This window comes from Triticum urartu, chromosome 2, assembly GCF_003073215.2.
Source record: "Triticum urartu cultivar G1812 chromosome 2, Tu2.1, whole genome shotgun sequence".
Classification (NCBI taxonomy): domain Eukaryota; kingdom Viridiplantae; phylum Streptophyta; class Magnoliopsida; order Poales; family Poaceae; genus Triticum; species Triticum urartu.
The window spans coordinates 728,659,672-728,667,174 of NC_053023.1; the positions used below are offsets into that span (position 1 = coordinate 728,659,672).

Below are 7,503 nucleotides of genomic sequence, written 5' to 3' on the forward strand. Positions count from 1 at the left end.
GGTTAACAATGCATTTGGTCATGGTAGGACATGTCAATGAAGGTAGTATGTCAAACTGGAGATTATAAAATTCAGTAGATATAACAGTGAGGAGTGCGACGTTGGATACAATCACCGGACGGTGAAGACTAAAGAGATAGAGGATACAAGTAGAACCGTGTGCGGCTGGTCTTACTTACTAACAAGAGGTAAAAGCACCTCAGGTATCCCAACTTGTATGAAATATGACGATTTAGTTCTAAACTTACAAAATGCAACTTAACCATACCCTAACTTGCACTGGATGTGATGATTCAGTCCCCGGCCTATCATAGCGCGACAAGTGTCAGCCAGCTGGCCCGACAGATCGTTGCCTGCATTTTTATTAAAAACACCCGCGTCTTGTCTAATTAATCCCCGCTAGAAATCTGTCTGAAATCACCTCATCACCAACTTCCGCCCGCTCGCAGATGCTGACCCCGACGCCGCCACCGAGCTCTGCTTCCTCGCTGCGCGCTCCAAGGCCGAGGTTGTTGACATGCTGTGCAAGCACACCTACTTCGACGAGCTCGCCCAGAGCAAGCGCGCCTTCGCCGCGTCGGCCGCGCTCTCCGCGCCCACCACCTCTCACGCTGGGCACGGTTCGCCCCCTCCCCCGCCGCCGCGCGCGAGCACCTCTTCGGCAAGACGGTCACGCCCAGCGACGTGGGCAAGCTGAACAGGTTGGTGATACCGAAGTAGCACGCCGAGAAGCACTTCCCACTCCAACTCCCGATCACGGGCGGCGAGAGCAAGGGCTTGCTTCTGAATTTCGAGGACGGCGCCGGCAAGGTGTGGCGGTTCCGCTACTCGTACTGGAACAACAGCCAGAGCTATGTCCTCACCAAGGGCTGGAGCCGCTTTGTGAAGGAGAAGGGCCTTGGAGCAGGCGACGTCGTCAGGTTCTACCGCTCCGCCGTCGGCAGTACTGGGGAAGGCACCAAGTGTTAGAAAATAAACTGTGACGCGTGTGAGTCCGTGGTCACCAGCGTGTGCGCGTGTGCAGTGGCGAGTCTAGTAGGTGGGCTTCATAGGGCTCTAGCCTACCCTCCAATTTTTTTTACTATACTACTACTCTTCTCTGCTTGGCCTATCAGCGAAACAATAGGCAACAGCCCACACGCAGGACTGCCCAACCAAAGCAACGAAGCTCGTAATGCACGCATCCAGGCTTCTGGACACGCCACACGCACTGCTCACGCTCCAGGTCCAAGGCTCCAGACCTAGCGTTGGTCGACGTTGGGGCGGCCGGCGGCGGACCACGTTGCAGAAAATTTCCAGTAAATACTATTACATGTTTTCAGTAGTATTCTGCGAAAGTTTAAGCATATTTGGACAAGGAGATTGTAGTCTTTACTGAAATTTTCCATAATACTACCGTAACATTGTCCCAAGGCTATTTAGCTAGGCAGATTCAAAATTTGGTTCAAAATATAATTTTTTTCATAAATTCCACAAAAATCCCAGTGAACACTACATGTTTCTAGTAGAAATCTGGGAAAATCTTAGCTTATTTGGAAAAGAGAATTACGAGATGATGTTGTTTTTCTTCAAGCGATTGTTTTGTTTTTTTTCGCCGTTAACTTTGAGCCCATCCTTCAATTTCGTCCTGGATTCGCCACTGCGCGTGTGTATGTCTAGTGTATGATACTATCTCCTTAATGCATAGTATCATATATTATTATCATGTAGTACTCTATTTATTGTCATGCATGACACATAGTAGAATATCATTTATTATGATACAGTATTATGATATAATACTCAACCCTTTTTTTCTTCATTTAAGTCTATGACACCTCATTAAAATTACCTAATTGGTATGCATGATACTAACTATGATACTACGATTAAGACCAGCCTTAGTTGGATACGTCGTGCGCGCGGCTATATCAAGCTAGTTAGTTAATGTGTAGCGTGCATGCAATAGTCAGTTAGTGCATGCATGTAGATATCCGTTGGTTGCCAGCCGAGACGTACGCGTACGAGCGCGCATCGTGGGTGCTGGCGAGTGCGGATCGCGCGCAGCGGCCAGAGTGGGGCGCGGCATCGGCGGGTGAGCACTCGAGTATAAACTTCCCCCGGCCTAGTGTATTGTAACGTACTAACGTGGTCTGTGCCAAACAGTTTGTGCTGAAGAAAATAGTAGGCCGTGCGAGTGGCTGAGGCGCCGTTTGTGCGGCATGGCGTTTGTCGCCGGAAACACTTTGTGTCCAGCGTGTGTCTCCTTGTTCTTCTTCCTCCCACCTTCATACGTCCGTGTGTGTGAGAGAGAGAGGTTTGCCCGGCGTTTGTGTTGCCCGAGACTACTCGGCGTTCGTCGCCGGACCGAGTTTGTCCCTACACCAAGCTCTTCATTGACTGCAAGCTCTGACCGAACACCAACAGCGCCGTCCCCGCAGACCCAGTCGATCAGCCAGCGCCTGTGCAAAAGGCCGTGATACTCTTTGGCGTCGACCTTCTGACGGTGCTGGTGTCCTTGCCGGCGCCGGAGCAGGGGATGCCGAGGTGCAAGAGGGCCAGAGACTTGGTGAAGTCGCCGCCTCCGAAAGAGGCGTTCAAGAAGCAGTGCATAGAGCTGTCACTAGGGTAGAGTTGGTACTATTTGCTCGATCCATCTCTTTTCTCCAGCTAGGCGGCGGTTTTTCTCACATAATTCAGGTGGGAGAGCTAGCTTAATTAGTCCCTTGTTGGCATCTATCAACTTTGTTTGTTTATTTGCCATGTTGTTCATTCTCTGATGTATATCTTGACCTCCCAAAAGTGTATACTAATTAAGGAAGCCCTAGAAGTATCCTTGTCAAAAATTGAAGCATAGCTCATCAGTTTGATTGTAGCATAGCTCATCAGTTTCCTTGTCAAAAATTGAAGCATATCCTATTTGGTACTAGAAGTATCTAGGTATTTAGCATCCATTCTGACCTAGCTTTATTTTTGCGCCGTTTTATACACTAGTATTTATATGTACACTGTGAGACGTGATGTGATTGTTGTGTAGCTAAACACACCAGGTGCATGCATGAGCTAATTAAGTTTGGAAAGAGAAAAAAGAAGCGGTGCAGTGCAGAGACAATGTTATGGCAGGCAGGGATGGAGCGCGCCCATGGCCGCATGCATGCATTCACACGCTAGAGACATCTGCTGCTGCAGATGCTATGATAAACTTATCAGCAACAGAAGAGCTGCCTGTAGCGGGGGTTAATTAGACAAGACGCAGGGTGTTTTTTGTAAAAATGCAGGTGACGACCTGTCCGGCCAGCTGGCTGCCACTTGTCGCGCTGTGATAGGCCGAGAACTAAATCATCACATCCAATGCAAGTTGGGGTATGGTGAGGTTGCATTTTACAAGTTTGGGACTAAATCATCACATTCCATACAAGTTGGGGTACCTGGGATGCTTTTACTTACCTCCTAATACAAGTACCCAGTTGTTGCTTGTTGCAGAATTTGTTCATATCGATCAGCGTGAGAAGAAACGGAAAAAATGGGCAAACGAATTGGCCGCATGTGCATCAGGGACTAATGCTGATGCATGTGCCTCCACAGACGGCCTCCTCTTTAGCAACCGAACGTCCTGTCTCCCTCTTGCCGGTGCCTTGGAATTTCACGGCAGAGTCCAAAATCTCAATCTTGAAAAGATAAACCCGAGAAGATACTCGTGCCGATCGCCAACGGACGCGGCATCGTGTATGAGAGCAGCTAGCGCCCAACCCTAAGTGCGTGCGTGTGTAAGAAGCGTCGCCGGAAAAAGAAAGGATGGCGATTCGTCGTCCTGGGCCGGGGCCGGGCAGATGGGGACGCAGCGGTACCTTGGCAAGCAAGGTTTTTTTAGGTCAAAAAGGCTACGGGCTACGTCCCACGAATCTATTTCCATGACGCATTCGCGCTCTAGCTGCTAGGTCAGCTTGCGCCCAATCAATCCATCGTGCGTGCATGTGCATCCACACCATATTGCATCCTGCATCGATCTGCCTTGCTGGAAAGCTTCGACGTTGAGCACGTATGTTCTTTTTGAATGATGGAGAGATCGACTTGGCCGGTGTGGGGTTTGTGTAGAATAATGGTGGGAGGAGAGTTACTGGTGATGCATGCAACATACCAACAAGGATCCATGCGAGAGGACAAATTAAGGTGGCGGAGTCCAGTAGTCCACACTGATAGCTACGTAACGGGCAGGAGAAGATTAATACAGTATTGATCCATCCACCAGCTCTAGCTAAGTTGTCACGCGCCGAACTTACAAGCGTCCTCTTGCTTGGAACTTTCATCCGGTCCGCCGTTGTTCACATCAATCAACCTGAGGATTATTATTTTTGAATAAAAATCAACCTGAGGATTAGAGAAGGAGACAAAAAAAAAAGGAACATATGAATTCGCCATTTGGCCGCATGAGCGCGCACTAGACTAGGGAGTAATTGTTGCATGCTTGCATCTTGGCCGACTTCAGCAGGTGCGCATCTTGGAATACTAGCTTCAACTTTATACGATTCCACACCTTGAAATTTCACGACGGGAGGAAAGATAGTCGCGGCCTTTTCACGCTTTGGAGAGGCCTACATACGCCATAGCATCCAGCGTATATCTCCGGCGAATCGACCGGCGGAAAAGACCGGCCATACATCTCCACCGAGGACGAACGCGGCAACGTGCGCGCGCCGGCGCCGCGAGAGAAGCAAATCCCAACCCAACCCTGCCCCAAGTGGCCAAGTGCATGCGGGCGTCAGCAGTACGTGGAGCCTATGACGTACGCATTCCCGTTCGGGCTGGCGTCCAATGCCGATGTTTTTTAGAAAAGCCATCACGACTAGCTTTATTAAAATTAAACAATGTTTACATCGTCTATGAGTATACTAACGATACAGTCAGGAGGCTCGTCCAACCAACTGAAAGAAGATTTATTACAGAAACAAAAATTAGCTAACACATGAGCTGCTTGTTTTTTTTTTGCGGATAAACTTATAATACTCAAGCATCAAACGTACAATCCTGCTTACATAAATCAATGACTTCTTGGGGTCCTGATTTCAACCAGACAACAGTTCTACTCTCAGTTCTAGCAAAACTAGCTAAAAAATCACTAACTAAATTTTGACCACGCTTGATATGAACAATACTAGTCGTTCGAAGAGACTTCAAGTACTTTATCTCTGCCACCAAAGACGCGTAGATTGACCTGTCAATGTCCTTGTCCCTCAACATGTTCACCGCTATAAGTGAATCCATCTCGATACAAACTGGAAGTTCCGTCCGTTGAATAGAAATGGATAAACCCTCCATGCATGCGCATAATTCTGCTTCAAGGGCATCTCGGCATGAAAATAACTCCCTGCAAGATGAGTAAATATTGTTGCCTAGATTATCGTGAAGCACCATACCAGCACCAGCCCTTCCATCATTAGTCCAGGAACCATCCGTATTGAGCTTCACCCAACCCTCAGGAGGAGGAAGCCACTTAACAGGAGGCACAATTCTTGATATTTCATGTGGCCTATTTACCGCTGGATCATAAGATATCACCGCTTTACCTTTCGCCGGATCACAATTAGAATTTTGAGCTATAGCAATTAACGACTCAAGGTAGCTGCATAAATACTGGCGCGAAGCATCCATTGGTGCTGCAATTTTCTTATGTACCAACTCATTCCGATTATGCCAACATCTCCATAAAGTGAATAATAACATAGCTCGCTCAATATCTCCCAAAGGATACAAAACCTCCAGCAGCCATTCTACACCCGTGTTAGACACCTCCTTTAATTTCGGCAGGTGCCAGACCTCACTCATGCATTCCCAGAGTTGGATTGCAAGTGGGCATCGACACAGGGCATGAAAACTGTCTTCAGGCTCAGTTGCACACACCGGACAGAAGCTTGTTACCTCTAATCCACGCTTGTTTTTATTCTGCCATGTAGGAAGTGAATCAACAGCAACTCTCCATGCAAAATTCTTAACTGTGGGCAGTACATTTGTTCCCCATATTAGCTTCCAGCAAGCTCGTCGTCCATCCGATGCATAACTCGATGCTTGGGCAGTCGCCCTGCATGACTCCTCAAAAGCCATGTCATATGCAGACTTAACTGAAAATGTACCAAGTTTGCCTGGGCCCCAAGCCAACACATCATCTCCCTGCCTCGGCGATGCACGTATTTTCAAAATTTCCACGACATCACATGGCAAGAATATCATTTGTAGAAGTTCAACATTCCATGAACCATTGACATTTAGGAGCTGTGAGACATACCTCATACGACATCTACCTTGAGCTGAAATTGGCTTGAAGGAAAAGGGCCTTGGAATCCAATTGTCACGCCATATACGGACACTCTGTCCATTACCAATCCTCCATATGAACCCTTTCTTAAGCAGGTCTAGGCCATGAGATATTGCTGTCCAAGAGGAGGATGCATTCCCCGAAAAAACAGTATCCTCCAACTTTCCATGTGGGTAATAGCGTGCTTTAAGAAGTTTAGCACACAAGCTATCTGGCTTTGTAATTAATCTCCACGCCTGACGAGCTAAAAGTGCTTGATTAAAAATACGAAACTCACGAAAACCAGCACCTCCCTTACACTTTGGTTGTTGTAACTTTGACCATGCCCTCCAGTGTACCTTTCTCTTTCCTTTAGAAGCTCCCCAATAGAAATTCCGAACCATATTGGTTAGATCATCGCAGACAGAAAAAGGAAGCTTAAATACACCCATGATATATGTGGGCAACGCCTGTGCAATGGACTTAATTAGTACTTCTCTCCCAGGTTGCGCCAAATGGCCATCTCCCCACTGAATTAACCTTTTCAAAAGTTGGGCCTGCAAATTCTGAAACTTTCCCTTTGACATACGTCCATCCGGGGTTGGCAGCCCCAAATACTTCTCCTCAAAACCACTATTGGGAATATTGAGAGCATCTCTCACCTCCTGTTGATCAACCATTGGACAACTTTCACCAAACAAAATAGAACATTTATTATAATTTAGGGACTGTCCCGTAGCCGAAGCATATAGATCAAGACAAGTCTTCACCCGTTCCACCTGCTCACGAGATGCCTTAATAAATAGAAGTGTATCATCTGCAAATAAAAGGTGTGATATACCTGGCGCCCTTCTGCAAATTTTGACTGGCATAATATTCTCTGTATCCACCCTATTCCTCAAGATTGCAGACAGGCCATCAGCAACAAACAAAAATAAGAACGGGGAGAGTGGATCACCTTGCCGTAGCCCACGCGACGGTGCAAATGAATCCAAGGGGGTCCCATTTAATTTAACAGAGTACCACACCGATGTGACACAGGTCATAATCCAGTCAACCCATCGATGTGCAAACCCCAACTTTTGCATTATTTGCTTCAAGAAGTTCCAATCTACCCTATCATACGCCTTTGACAAGTCTAGTTTATAGGCACAAAAACTCTTTGATGGATCTTTTTCCTGTTTAATGTAATGTATACATTCAAAAGCAACCAGAGCATTATCCGTAATCATTCT

At 47.1% G+C, this 7,503-nt stretch overlaps 1 pseudogene; it reads left to right on the plus strand.

Moving 5' to 3' along the window:
• Positions 1–418: 418 nt before the first annotated feature.
• LOC125538286 lies at positions 419–2,775 on the plus strand (annotated as a pseudogene).
• The last annotated feature ends 4,728 nt before the right edge of the window (positions 2,776–7,503 follow it).